The sequence below is a fragment of the Silene latifolia genome, chromosome 10 (assembly GCF_048544455.1).
Source record: "Silene latifolia isolate original U9 population chromosome 10, ASM4854445v1, whole genome shotgun sequence".
In the NCBI taxonomy this organism is placed as follows: Eukaryota; Viridiplantae; Streptophyta; class Magnoliopsida; order Caryophyllales; family Caryophyllaceae; genus Silene; species Silene latifolia.
In genome coordinates this window covers 124,723,660-124,740,651 of record NC_133535.1, presented here as the reverse complement: position 1 = coordinate 124,740,651, position 16,992 = coordinate 124,723,660, and positions in this window count along the sequence as shown.

Genomic DNA, 16,992 nt, shown 5'->3' with positions numbered 1-16,992 from the left:
CAGGAGTAGCTTCAGCTTTGCCGCATCGACCACATGTCCCAGGATGGTGACTTGGTCGGCGGGCAGCGGCATATCTTGTTCCTTGGGCGTCCCGTTCGTCGTATCAGTGATACGGCCGGTGGGGGACAGCCCGATTTCTGAGTTGTGGAATGTGTCGTCTTGGTAGAATTTGTTTTCCACCAACACCTTCTCTAGTTGTTTCGACATCTTCTTAGCTTTTTGGGTGGGTTTTTGTTTTTTTTTTTTTTTTTTTTTTTTTTTTTTTTTTTTTTTTAAGGAATGAATGTGACTAGCTTCTAGTATCTTCCCCACAGACGGCGCCAATTGTTCCGGGTGTAATTCCAGAGCAGTTATATGTTACCACCCGTGCTTGTAGAATGACGTCCTTAGTTGAATCCTCCTTGCGGTCTCCTGAAACGATGAACAAACTGAGGGCTCGGCTGTGTGCCGAGCGAACTCACTCCGACGCTCAAGTCAGTAACTTAGAGAGGTAAGTTGTTGTTACTTAGCAAAGTGCGTATTGTAGAGAGATAAGGAAGATATTACCAGATGAATAGTGATTCTTAGGTTAAATTGTGGATCCTTTCCTCAATGATAGTTGAGGAGTATTTATAGACTTTCACCTTTTGTCACGTAGTGGCCAAGTGGCTAGCAGGTGGAAAGACTGAGCTACCCTCGGCCGAGGGACCCATGGCAGGCCGGCGGGCCCTGTTGACTCACCGCCGAGGGGTCTTGGATATGAGTTCGCGGATGTGTGCCCTGGCGGACAAGGTGTCCTAGCCGAGGCACAAGAGGCAGGCCGACAGGCTGCGTCGGTTAGGCTGTTTAAGCCGTTGACTTGCTGCGGATATCTTTGACCTTGCTCAATGTGTTGACTTGGTCAGAGGGTGCAGAATATGCCCCATCAGCTCTGATACCACTTGTGGGATTTATCTGTATGCATCCCTTTGAATTTAAGGACTATAACGAATAAATCATGATGAATGCTAGTCATAAAATTAAATTACATAAACAAAAGGGTAAAGAGATTAAGAAATAACCTTCGGTCCTAGCAAAAACGGCCTAAGAACAATATCAAAGTTGATATTTGCCTATTAGTTGCACCCAAGACGATATGAGAAATGCCCTTAACTTGTTGCTAGAATCGATCCCCAAATTTCAGTAAATTAATTAGGGTTTATCGTTTTTTGTGTTTTTAGATGAGAGGCAAGAAATGGGAAAAAGAAATTAGGTTAGAAAAATTCTACTCACTTCCCCTTTTAACCGTGTATGAGGAAGTGAAATAGGGTAGAAAAATTCTTCCTCTTTTACGGCCCATTTTCCGAAATAATAAGGAGTTTTAATTCCTTATTTTCGGTTTCCAAAAATGTAAAATGTGTTAAATATAAATTGTCATCTAGTGAGGATCGAACCCATAACCTCTTGGTTTGAGTACCCTTACTATTACCACTATGACACATTCATCTTGTTGATATTAAATATAACCGATTACATTTAATTACGAATTAACATTTTAATTCGTCCAAGGTAAAATTACATACATTTAATTAAATATAACTTATTATATTCAATTTACGAATTGACAGTTAATTCGTCTCAACTAATATTATTTAATCTTCATTAAATAATTGTCTCATCAACACATTGACTAACTGTTTAGTCATATAAGGCATCAATGTGATTATATTTCTATAACCACATCTCTGAAACACATCCTATAGGTGTGACCTTTAGGGACCAGTTGATCACCGCCATCTGTATGATAATAACGTCAAACTTTCTAGCAAGCCAACCGTTATTAGGTAATCGTTAATCAACTGATTAAAATACGAAGTATACCCTTGTGAACCTTTAAGAGATTTACAAATGTTATCACACTAATTTGTGGAGGACACAAGCTCTAACACATCTGCTATAGATCTGGTATTTCTGCGGAAAAGGAGGTTGATATCGGTTTGGTTGACGGGCATGGGGGTTCTCTTCGTCCTGTGGTTCTGCTGCTTTATTCTTGGGACAGGGGGCGTGATGTATGCGTTGACTTGACCGGGTCTTCTCCTTTGACTCAGACTGGGATGACGAATTTTGTGCCTGGCCGGGTTGTTGCTGATGCTGCTCAGCGTAAGTGTGCTAAGTATGGGGATTTGTGCGCGGCAGCGGGTTATGGTTTCCTTCCCTTATTTTTCTCATCACCTGGGGAGTTGGGTTCGGATGCTGTTGCCTTGGTCAAGCGGATCCAGAAATTCTTGGTATCTCAGGATGCGGGGGCTCGGGTGGCCGCTTACATTTTTACTAGACTTAGCTTTGTTGTTGCTAAGGGTGTGGGAGCCCAGCTTGTTTATCGGCTCCCCACCAATTTCATGTAAACTTTTCTTTTTCTTTTAATGATAGCTGCGCGCATCCTTTTTTTTTATAATAATAATAATATTAATACTAGTAATTATACTAATTTGAATGATTAACTAGGTAGCCACGATGAATCACGGTTCACCATCAACCTAATTGGGTGAAATAATGGAGCACTGATTTGCTAGATTGATGTTCAAAATCTAGCCGTTTATCATCCTAATTTGACTGATTAGGTAGTCATCACGAAGCACCAACAATTCTAATTTAATTAATTAGATAAATAAAAATGATAGGCCCTAATTTCATCTTTAACAAATAACAAATAAACAAAACCCGACAAAATAACCCGTAAGACTGACTTACTCGATCGAGTAAGTCACTTACTCGATCGAGTAAGTCACTTACTCGATCGAGTGCTCCCTACTCGATCGAGTGCCACACATACTCGATCGAGTACCTATCAGACAGACTACTGTTTCGTATAAAAATATACTTACTCGACAAAGTAAGCCCCCACTCGATAGAGTACCCATAGACATAGAAAACCGTAGTATTACAGTTTTCCTTCCTTAAAAGGAACTTCGTCCCCGAAGTTCAACCCATACTCAAAACAAACATACTAACTCGATCAAGACACGACAACGCAACTAAGAACTCAAAACAAAACCCCAACCTATAAAACAAGAACTCTTAACACAAACTCCACCAACTATGCCTACCTCCACAACATGGCTCACGATATCGTATCAACTACATTATAGCCTTTCGACCGTAACTCCAGACACTATAGACTACCATCCATAAACGCCGCTAGCTCCGTTTCATTAACATATTATCCACTAGAAAAACTAATATCAAGACACTCATAACATCAAACGGAATGTTACATTCTACCACCCCTAAAAGGAACTTCGTCCTCGAAGTTTACTCACACTCATAAACATCATCATCCAACTGTTAACACTATCAAGGTATTCCCACACTCCTAAACATCACACTACTACAAGCACGACCATGACTTTTAATAATATCAACTACAATACAAATCCATTATCTATGCTACACCAACACTCTATTTCCAATTATACCACAACATGTACAACCATCAAGCTCTCTTTGTCGCATCCTACTCCTCTTAAGATAAAGGTTACGTCCTCGTAACCCACTAATACTAAATCCTTAGTTGTATCTTCTCATCACCACCACATGTGAATGATAACCGCCTATAAACTCAACACATACAACCATTCCTATATCCAAGGCTCTCTTATTAAATAGTTCTCATACCCCAATTCATTCGGCACACCACCTAACCTATACCACAAAATCCTTAGCATAATCAATACTCCAATTATTCCACATTACCGTAAAAAGACATACTCCTTTATACAAAGCACCTATCTCCAAAAGCATAACTCACGATCCACACTTATTACACACACTCACACTAGGTCCTCAAGTTCTTCTCTTTTATTACCACAAAACTCACCCATGACTTAACATGATACTAAGTCCCAACACTCCATACTCACTGTCCTCATAACTATTACGAACCACTTGCCGCTTCCAGCTCAGCACATACATTCCAGAAATCTCTTGCCAAAACTATGTCCACTAATGTCTTGTCTAAATTAAGATCAAAAGTACTCTAACAACCTCTCACAACTATGTCCCATCAGCAGAATATTACGATATCATGGCAACAACATAAACATACCCAACTCTCTTTCATATCATACTCTACCCTCACTCCCAAGTTGAAACTGGTAAGAAACATCACTAAAGAAAACAATAGTCTATATGTCCAAACCGAAACTCGCAGGAAACAGCAGTAAACAAAACAACAATATATGTATAACTGGTGTGTACTATCGAAAACTCATATCGTAACCATCCCTCCTACTTCACCACCGCCGATGACGGCATCGCAACAACGCCACAAACAGCTTCACCGCAGCGCGAAAATACCCGCATCTCAACACGAAGTACCATGCCCGGATCACCACCCGGGGCACAAGAACCACATCGATAGTCATCGCAACTTATATAACCCCATAAACACTGACTCAGTATAACTTCCTGGACAAGAAACCTTACTCAAAACCACCTTACTAGATCACAACACAACATATTACACGAAATAAATAGATAAGAACCTCATGACTATCATCCACACCATTTCATGGAATAAACATATATCATGAATACACATAAAAGTATAACTAGCCGTGCAAGATCACCCAAACTGTCACTTTTGAATATAATTCCATTAGGTTATCGTACCCAATATAAAATACAGAACATTCAGATAACAACTTTATAACTATCACACCATACCACTTCTCGTGAGGTCAGAACTTCACACAAACATTTATACACATCATAGACCCGTAATCACATCTAACTAGTCAATCCTGATCATGTAAGTTACCACTGGATAAAGGTTATCTCTCGCCCGAGCTTAACTCGCATGCCCTTCATAACACATTCTCATATTCGCATAACTATCACCTCCTGCCAAATGTAACCATACCATTAATACCCAAGTACTAGCAACCGCCTCCTATAATCACATCGTATACCCCCTCACAACCATACATACCAATCCTGCCTCTACAAAATCAACCTCTTTAGAATGTCTATCTTTCCTGCTTATCATCACCCTTAACCACTAGTGACAACATCACAACACCACCACTGTTCTTATAACAAATCTCTTACACTCACCTCTAAATATCACGGTTCTTTCCCATCTTTTCGGGTAACATCCCAAATGACGAACATCAAACCCATCCACAAAATTTACCTGAACATTCATCCCAATTCTGCCTTTAATTGTATCGCCACCTAACTCACCTCCAAAATCTCATATCGTGTAAATACTCTACCAACTTTTACTCCCCTTAATTCCTCGAAGCTCATGGCTAACATGTTGTCCTAAAACTCCTATATAACCACTAACTCATGCCCTCTCATGATACTATCACACATTCCATGATTCTTTACCATCATGTTCCTTAACTCCGGTCGACGTTCTATCAGTTTACTTCCATCCTTCTTTCCTCTTTTCACTCAATAATACCAATTAATAATTCAACTCCTTATTCCATCTACCTAACTCTTTAGTTCTTCGGTTACCTTCTCATTGCTCCAAAACTCAAATCTCATTATTTCATATCAGTACCATCTCACTCTTTTTTACCATGGATCTTCTCTTATCATGCTATCACTCACTATTATCAACAATCAATCCACACGGTCAGTCCACACCATCTCACTTTTTTTTAAACCAAAAATCATTTCATACCGTTAACTGCCCAAGAAAATCTCACATTGGTTTCACTTCTTGATAATACAAATTCCCAATTTCGGCCACTACCTACACATCGCAGTATAACCCGATTTCACTATACACTATTCGTTTCCAACTGTTAACACTATCAAGGTATTCCCACACTCCTAAACATCACACTACTACAAGCACGACCATGACTTTTAATTATATCAACTACAATACAAATCCATTATCTATGCTACACCAACACTCTACTTCCAATTATACCGCAACATGTACAACCATCAAGCTCTCTTTGTCGCATCCTACTCCTCTTAAGATAAAGGTTACGTCCTCGTAACCCACTAATACTAAATCCTTAGTTGTATCTTCTCATCACCACCACATGTGAATGATAACCGCCTATAAACTCAACACTTACAACCATTCCTATATCCAAGGCTCTCTTACTTAAACAGTTTTCATACCCCAATTCATTCGGCACACCACCTAACCTATACCACAAAATCCTTAGCATAATCAATACTCCAATTATTCCACATTACTGTAAAAATACATACTCCTCTATACAAAGCACCTATCTCCAAAAGCATAACTCACGATCCACACTTATTACACACACTCACATTAGGTCCTCAAGTTCTTCTCTTTTATTACCAGAAAACTAACCCATGACTTAACATGATACTAAGTCCCAACACTCCGTACTCACTATCCTCATAACTATTACGAACCACTTGCCGCTTCCAGCTCATCACACACGTTCCAGAAATCTCTTGCCACAACTATGTCCACTAATGTCTTATCTAAATCAAGATCAAAAGTACTCTAACAACCTCTCACAACTATGTCCCATCAGCAGAATATTACGATATCATGGCAACAACATAAACATACCCAACTCTCTTTCATATCATACTCTACCCTCACTCCCAAGCTGAAACTGGTAAGAAACATCACTAAAGAAAACAATAGTCTATATGTCCAAACTGAAACTCGCAGAAAATAGCAGTAAACAAAACAACAATATATGTATAACTGGTGTGTACTTTCAAAAACTCATATCGTAACCATCCCTCCTACTTCACCACCACCGATGACGGCATCGCAACACCGCCACAAACAACTTCACCGCAGCGCGAAAATACCCGCATCTTAACACGAAGTACCATGCCCGGATCACCACCCGAGGCACAACAACCACATTGATAGTCATCACAACTTATACAACCCCATAAACACTGACTCAGTATAACTTCATGGAGAAGAAACCTTACTCAAAACCACCTTACTAGATCACAACACAACATATTACACAGAATAAATAAATAAGAACCTTATGACTATCATCCACACCATTTCATGGAATAAACATATATCATGAATACACATACAAGTATAACTAGCCGTGCCAGATCACCCAAACTATCACTTTTGAATATCATTCCATTAGGTTACCGTACCCAATATATATTATAGAACATTCAGATAACAACTTTATAACTATCACACTATACCACTTCTCGTGAGGTCAGAACTTCACACAAACATTTATACACATCATAGACCTGTAATCACATCCAACTAGTCAATCCTGATCACGTAAGTTACCACTGGATAAAGGTTATCTCTCGCCCGAGCTTAACTCGCATGCCCTTCATAACACATTCTCCCATTTGCATAACTATCACCTCCTACCAAATGTAACCATACCATTAATACCCAAATACTAGCAACCGCCTCCTATAATCACATCGTATACCCCCTCACAACCATACATACCAATCCGGCCTCTACAAAATCAACCTCTTTAAAATGTCTATCTTTCCTGCTTATCATCACCCTTAACCACTAGTGACAACATCACAACACCACCACTGTTCTTATAACAAATCTCTTACACTCACCTCTAAATATCACGGTTCTTTCCCATCTTCGGTTAATATCCCAAATGAGGAACATCAAACCCATCCACAAAATTTACCTGAACATTCATCCCAATTCTGCCTTTAATTGTGTCGCCACCTAACTCACCTCCAAAATCTCATATCGTGCAAATACTCTGCCAACTTTTACTCCCCTTAATTCCTCGAAGCTCATGGCTAACATGTTGTCCTGAAACTCCTATATAACCACTAACTCACGCCCTCTTATGATACCGTTAACTGCCCAAGAAAATCACACATTGGTTTCACTTCTTGATAATACAAATTCCCAATTTCGGCCACTACCTACACATCGCGGTATAACCCGTCTCACTATACACCATTCGTTTCCATACCTCTATAACGACCATCCATTGATTATAAGTTATAACCTTAACCAACACAATCCTAGCCATCTCCCTCCATAAATCCTCACACATCCCAATTTACCACTATTTGCATCCCTCATTTAAATCTTTTCATTCTCATGTTCCATAAACTTACATCACTCCTTGCTCATATACACTTACCTTTACATTACTCAAATTCGCGATTATATCACTCACCATGTCTCACAAAACTTGCACCATGCCTCAATAAGCCTTACCAATCTCCCTTTTCTTTTTCCACTATCTATCACAACCACATATAACTCATGTCCTCCCCACCAAACTCATACCCACCATAGGTGCCACTCCTTACATCATAATATTGGGTAACTTACGCATCAGGACCAACACATACGTAAAACAATGCATAAAGAAGCAAAAGAAGACCTTTGAATTAAACATGATATGCGACGAAGTCAAAAGATAAACATATGACCCAAAACAGGGGTCGCTAGATCGACTGCAGCCTACTCGATCGAGTAGGTGAAGGTCAGAAGCACGTATAAGAAATTACCAGGGCTACTCGATCGAGTAAGGGTTACTCGATCGAGTAATAAGAGGTGCACTCGATCGAGTAAGGGCCACTCGATCGAGTACCTTGCGCAGTTCTCAGCACTGTCCAATTTTTGTAAAACGGTCATATCTCACTCGTTTTTTGGTCATTTTGGGCGTGTGACCTATCGTTAGAATCGTAAAAGAACACGCTATCACCGCCAATTGGAGTCGCATCAAAATCATATATACATATCAAGTTATAACAGTTTTAAAACAACTTCGATGTAATCGGACAACATAACTATTTGATTTTTACTTCCAAACAACTTAAATAACAACAAAGTGAACAAAAATAACTCAATGCTCATAAAACCAGTATCCTTAACCACATGTTACTATCTTCGAAAGTCAAGCAACAACATCCATCATGCACATATATTATTCAACTTGTCAATCATGTATTACCCACATGCTTTTATTCTATAACTTTTCACAACAAATATATATATATATATATATATATATATATATATATATATATATATATATATATTTGGGATCCGGTGAGAACCACCTACATAGTGAGAACCTTGAGAACTCCACCTTAATGATTTTTTTTTCTAAAAAATAACGACATATTTGGATTCACCATAGAATTTTATGTCTAGATAACATACTTCTTGGTCCAAAAGTATAATTATTGACCGGAATCGAGACGAGAAAAATTTTATTAATTTTGATGCACCTAGTACTCATTTTTCATGTATCTAACAATTTTCGCGCACCTAGAACTCGTTTTGGTGCACCTAGAGCCTGATATTTTCATGCACCTAGTAATCATTTTCATGCATGTAACAATTTTCATGCACCTAGTATTGGTTTTCGTGCATCTATATCCATTTTAGTATACCTAATTGTATTTTTGTACATTAAGTTTATATTTTGTTAATAAAATCAAAATTGTTTGTTTAGCAATACTAAAAATGTGTTAGAATAAGCTAAACTAAGGGTAAATGATCCATCAAAATTTTCAGAACAAGATTTGATGATGATTTAGTAAGGGTTCTCACGGTTCTCATTATGTTAGTGGTTCTCACCGGATCCTAACATAATATATATATATATATATATATATATATAGAGAGAGAGAGAGAGAGAGAGAGAGAGGGAGAGAGAGAGAGAGAGAGGATCTTGTGAGTTATATTTCTTATGGTGAGTTTGCGCTTTGAAATTTCAGCCACTAAATTATATTAGAGATAAATGGCCAAGATCTAATCTTACCTGTCATATAAAACCACTGTCATTTACTTATTTTCTCTTTTTTCTAATGTTACACTTTTTTTTAATTTAATTTTTTATCTCCTTTTTTTTACCTCGTGTTATTATGCTGTTATTGTGCTTTTTTTTTACCACTTTGATTTTTTTTTTCCTCTAATTTTCTCATTATGTTACCTTTTTTTCTTTTTCTTTTTGTACCGAATTTTTTTTTACTTTAATTTTTTTACACTTTTTTTACCTCGTGTTATTATGCTGTTATTGTGTTTGTTTTTTTTAACTTTGATTTTTTTTACGACTTTGATTTTTTTTTTTTTACCACGTGTTATTGTGCTGTTATTTTGCTGTTATTGTTATTCTGGTGTTATTGTGATGTTATTCCGGTGTCACTTAGATTTTTTTACTACTTAGATTTTTTTACTCTTTTTTACCACATGTTATTGTGCTGTTATTGTTATTCCGGTGTTATTGTGATGTTATTCCAGTGTCACTTAGAGTTTTTTTACTACTTTGATTTTTTTACTCTTTTTTACCATATGTTATTATGTTGTTATTCTGGTGTTATTGTGATGTTTTTTTGGTGTCACTTTGATTTTTTTTACTACTTTGATTTTTTTACTCTTTTTTAACACGTGTTATTGTGCTGTTATTCTATTGGTATTGTTATTCTGGTGTTATTGTGATTTTATTCCGGGTCACTTTGATTTTTTTTACTACTTTAATTTTTTTACTCTTTTTTAACACGTGTTATTGTGCTGTTATTCTGGTGGTATTGTTATTCTGGTGTTATTGTGTTGTTATTCCGGTGTCACTTTGATTTTTTTTTACTACTTTAATTTTTTCTCTTTTTTAACACGTGTTAATGTGCTGTTATTCTGGTGGTATTGTTATTCTGGTGTTATTATGATGCTATTCCGGTGTCGCTTTGATTTTTTTTACTACTTTGATTTTTTTACTCTTTTTTAACATGTGTTATTGTGCTGTTATTCTGGTGGTATTGTTATTCTGATGTTATTGTGATGTTATTCCGGTGTCACTTTTATTTTTTTTACTACTTTGATTTTTTTAGTCTTTTTTAACACGTGTTATTGTGCTGTTATTCTGGTGGTATTGTTATTCTGGTGTTATTGTAATGTTATTCCGGTGTCACTTTGATTATTAGTGCTATTTTTATGTTCTTATGTTTATCTTGTTTTCTCATCAAATTGTCTTTTAATTTATTTTATTTTTTTGTGTTAGCACATATTATTCCAGTTTTTTTTTTGTTTTTTTTGTGTTAGCACATATTTTTATTTTTTTTTTTGTCTTTTTTTTTTGTTACACTACAATAACAGTTGGTATTGTGGTGTTATTCTGGTGTTATTGTACTGTTATTCTGGTGTTATTATACGGTTATTCTGGTGTTATTGTGTTGTTACTCTGTTATTATTGTACTGTTATTTGTGGTGTTATTCTTCTATTATTCTCACACTTTTCTAATTTAAATTAATTAGGAGACATTGATTGTGCCATTACTTGTGCGCAATAACTTACTCCTTCTGTCTCGATCAATTGCCGCTTTTACTCAAAGTTCTCATCACATAGAAACGCAAATGGTGCTAATTGATTCAAATAGAGGGCGTATGTGAGATGCTTTTATATAGGAGATAAATCCATTAACCTTATGATTCAATTAACCAAACACAAGTCTACCCTTGTGCATCTAAAAAGCTTATGTAAGGTAAGAAGCATTGGAGGTCCGACAACCTTACACCGTATTAAAACATAAACAGACGACTATTTTTAGACGACTATAATGAAAATACGTCGATAATTGTCTTGTTATCAGTTATCATTATTATATAAAGTTGTATTACTGCCAATCAAAGACACATGGGTCGTAATAGACTAAATCAGTTAATCAAGGATGGTAGATGATCAAGACTTGCGGAACTTTAGCGGGTTGATTAAACTATCCCGAAGTAATCTCGCTAGCGTCAAGCTCCTTTGTTAGTTTCACATATGACCGCGACACTATAAAACCGACACCAATTTTCAGACTATTCATAAAGCTTTTTATTCATAATCTGCATTCTGCAACCCATTACTCGACCACAACCATACTCGTCTCCCCTGCTCATTTTCGCCAGAGCACCTAGCTCGAATACGAAACCGAGTGCGAAACAAACCCGCATCCACCAGCAGCGACGACACCAACATCCCTCACTCACCTCCATAGCCAGCACTTTCATCCTCCTCATCCACTTTATATTACAATCGTCGCAATTAAGGGTGAGCTAAATAGGCACACAATCCATATTTAGTTTGTATATCCATCCAGTTTTCCCAATCATTGTTTTTATCGGAACCAGCCCAGATTCAAGGGTGCCTAGTTTTTGGGGGAAATCGGATTTGATAATGGTTTACCTGAACTGGCTCTCCGTGCCAGGGATTTTAATACCACCTGAATGTTTTGGTTTTCAAAACCAAGTTGAGACAAAGTTGGTAACATGAGAAATAAGAGGCAAAACAACGACCTTGGACTAAACATAGTTTACTCATCGTTCTAGGCAAGCAGTCTCTAAAGATCTCTATACTGACGATGTCCGATATATGACAGCGCCTCCTTGACTGTATTTCCTCCGGCGATACTTCCGTCGCTTACTCCGCCGTCGATAATTTTGAAGTAGACTTCGTCGGCCCCTCACACTGAAGTTATTAAGTCGGGTGAGAGAGAAATAAGGAAAAAAAGGAAATAGGCTGAGATTATAATTGCAAATCGAATTACAATTGATTATAAATTGCAATTCCAATTTTCCAATTGTTTGGCCGTATTGGGTAGAGGAGAAAGAAAGTTTAAGAAAGTTTTCTGTGTTTGTTTCGGGAGGAGTGACGAGGACCATACTTTTTTTGTTTATATTTTGGAGTTTGATCTCAACCGTTGATTTCACTTTGATTAATGGCTGAGATTTCCAAGCACAAACTCACCGTAAGAACCAAACTCACGAGATCCCGTCTCTCTCTCTCTCTCTCTCTCTCTCTCTCTCTATATATATATATATATATATATATATATATATATATATATATATATATATATATATATATATATATATATATATATATATATACATCAAACGCCAACATTATATTCACATGTTACTAACATAACAACATTATAAAAATTCACTTCCGTCACATAAACATGCTTAAATCATGAAATCATATTCTTATGCAACATTACTTCACCTTTTCCACCAAATCATCCATCATACACTTTATCCAACATATGCATATGAAATAACAGTAAACAAGTGTATAACTTTACGCAAACAAAATATACGTATACGACACAACATTCCTATTCACATGTTACTATTATGCCACATTATAAATCATCCATCCTGCAACATCATTATTCATCACATATGATCATATATGAACTACTTGGTCTACTTCCCTTTTCCACCACATCATTCATCCTTCTCATATACTTTTCCAACAATTCCAAAAACCATATCATCCATCATATACATTAGAACATTAGTAAACACATAACGATCCCATGACACCCCATAATGACTGGTTTAAAGTTGTAAGGCGAGTTCGCGACTTTAGGACATCTCGCAAGTCTTTGCATTAGCTCCTAACAACTCCTACACGGGTTCATTTTACTTTGACTCCCTAGATTCATTGGGTTCATTAGTTATAGTTTCCAAAATCGTCGCTCTGATACCACTTTGTAACACCCCCATACACCAAGTGCCTTACCAGGACTACCTAATGCATGAGAATGCTACCATCTCGGTTACCCGAGGCAAATTATATCAAATAGACCATAAAGAAACATACTTTATTAAGTAAATTTAAAGCGAAACATGTTCTAAAACAAAACTGTTAAAGAAAATACAACTGTTCCTCAAAACTGTCAAACCAACTAAATAAAACAAATGTTTAAGACACAGCGGAAGACTTCTAGACATCTCGTGGCAACTCAACCCAGCTATCCCATGCGCATCATTTCATACCTGCTCAATAACTGCTCACCATCCCCGAATGGATCACCACAGTTTTTAAAACAATTAAACGGGGTCAGTACTGATTACACAAAAACAATACAATGGAAATAGAACACAATCATCCAACTCTCCAACTTAACTCCACACACCTGACTACACACTGAAGTGTGTAGTCCTGCCAAAATACCGCCGCAACGAGTATTCCACACCGCCAGTGGGGGACCGCAGCCATTCCCATCTGAGCCCCGCTCATCTCATCTGAGCTATAACCCATGTTCCTAAATGTGCATATCCCCTCTCTGGCGGGTTCCACAGAGGGCGAATCAAGGGCGTAAAGCCACTCCCGCAAGTGATTTCACTTAGCCGAGGGTGCACCTCGCGAACCACAAACAATTATACAACCAACCACATTATACCACAACAATTACCATTTACCAATTTCAGTACGATATGAATCAACAACAACTATCAACCATCAACAATATTATGTAATCAATACTGAGTAGGGAAACTCTACCTGAAGTGCAATCACCAATTAGCAGTCAAACGCAGCGGATCAAAAGCTTTCCTCTACGAAACCACCTCCTATAACCAAACATACAATCATACAATCACTACTAAACTAATCAAACACCCAAAACCCCCAAATCTACCCAATTAGGGTTTAACCAAAATTGACAAAACAATATAAAAATGATACTAGGATCTTACCCACAATGCTACGGACTCAACAGAGCAAAGAACACTGAATTCCGATGACCCAAGCCTTGGGATTTGATAGCAATGTGAAGAAGAAGAAGTAACGTAACTTGTTTTTGTCTCTTATGAATTTAGATTAGGGAAAAAGTGAAAAGAAACTGACGACTTATGTTTTTATATCATTCTCGCATTGCTAACAAAACCCGACTGACTTACTCGATCGAGTAAGTCACTTACTCGATCGAGTGCCCCCTAGTCGATCGAGTGCCACACATACTCGATCGAGTACCTAACAGACAGACTACTGTTTCGTATAAAAACATACTTAGTCGACAGAGTAAGCCCCACTCGATAGAGTACCCATAGACATAGAAAACCGTAGTATTACATACTCGACCGAGTACTGACTACTCGATCGAATATAGGATACTCGGTCGAGTGCCCTCTGTTACTCGATCGAGTACTCTAGGTTGGTATCTGTGACTTGTATTCGTGATTCCGTTATTTGGTTGTATAATTTTCGTTGATTTTTGTGGTTATTTTCTTGGTGTGATTTATGTGGGCCCGAGGCACGGACGATGTGGTATTGGTACGACGGTATTGTAATGGTCTAACAACATGGTTGGAATTTAAGCCGGATGTGGTATGCGGGTTTGTGTGGCTAGGAGCATGGTGGCAATGTGATACTATTGTGTGTGTTTCGATTTGTTATATATCATTACATGATTTGTTTTAGAACTCATGTTAATTCCATTCAATCTTTAAGCATAGTTGAAAAGGATCAATTTCGTGCATAGTTATATTTGACAATGAGGTGTGATAATTGCTTTAGCTTACTTGTCATGTTCACGTATTCATGCCTTCTTTGTTCCAACTTAGGAGTGAACTTCGGGGACGAAGTTCATTTTAAGAGGAGTAGATAACATCGCGGCAAAAAAAACTTCTTTAAATTGTTGCTATTTGTAATACTACGGTTTTCTATGTCTAAGGGTACTCTATCGAGTGGGACTTACTCTGTCGAGTAAGTATGTTTTTATATGAAACAGTAAGATACCTAGTGGGTACTCGATCGACTTTGTGTGACACTCGATCGAGTAAGGGGCACTCGATCGAGTAAGTCACATACTCGATCGAGTAAGTGTGTTTTACGGGATTGATTAGCCGGGTTTTGTTAATAACGCGAGACTAATATAAAAGCTTCCGTCATTGTTTCCTAAACACTTTCATCATTCTAAAAATCTTTCAAGAGAAGAACAACAGTTACGTAGATCGCATCTCTCACGTTATTAGTAAATCCCAAGGCTAGGATCGTCGATTTGTCTCGTTCGTTATACCGTTGTGATCGTTGTGTCAAGGGTAAGTTCCTTGTATAACTTTTATAGCATTTTTTTGAGTTTGATTGAAACCCTAATTGGGTAATGTTGGGGATTTTGGGAGTATTATGGTGTGTTGGTACTAATTGTATGTATGCATGTTATAGGAGGAGGATTCGTAGAGGAGAAGTTTTGATTAGATGCGTGATGGTCTCATGTGATTGCTATCCAGGTAGGGTTTCCCTACTTAGTATTGATTACATGGTTTTGTTGTTGTTGTTGATTGTGTTGTTTTATATCATATTGGATTTGGTTTTGGAATTGGTGATGGTTGGTAGTATAATGTGGTTATTGTATATCGTATGTGGTTTGCGAGGTGCGTCCTCGGCTGAGTGGAGTCACTTGCGGGAGTGGCTTCACGCCCTTGATTTTCCCTCTGTGGAACCCCCCACAGAAAGGGATGTGCACATTAAGGAACATGGGTTTATCGCTCGGATGAGATGAGCGGGGCTTAGGTGGGAACAGCTGCGGTCCCCCACTAGCGGTGTGGAATACTTGTTGCCATGAGTATTCTGGAAGGACTACACACTTTAGTGTGTAGTCAGGTGTGTGGTGATGTGACGGAGTTAGTGGATTGGATTGGTTTGTAATGTTGTTTTATTGCATTTTGTTTGTTTTTTGTGTAATCGATCGACCCCGTTTAAATGTTTTAAAAACTGTGGTGATCCATTCGGGGATGGTGAGCAGTTATTGAGCAGGTATGAGTTGATGCGCATGGGATAACTTGGTTGAGTCATCACGAGCTGTTTAGAAGTCTTCCGCTGTGTCGAACACTCTTTTATTTTGGATTAGTCGGTTTGACAGTTTGAGAACATTTGTATTGTACGTTATCAGTTTTGGTATTTGGTTTTGTATCACTTTAAACTTAATTATTAAAGTACGTTTCTTTATGGTATATTTGATATTCATTGCCTCGGGTAACCGAAACGGTAGCACTTCCATGCCCTAAGTGGTCTTGGTAAGGCACTTGGAGTATGGGGGTGTTACAAAGTGGTATCAGATTGACGATTTTGGAACCTGTAACTAATGAATCTAATGAACTTAGGGAGTCAAAATAAAATGAACCCGGGTAGGAGTTGTTAGGAGCTAATGCAAAGACTTAGGAGACGTCCTAAAGTCGCGATCTCGCCATACAACTTTGAACGGGTCACTATGGGGTGTGTGTCGGGATCGTTATGTGTTTACCTTGTGTGTTGT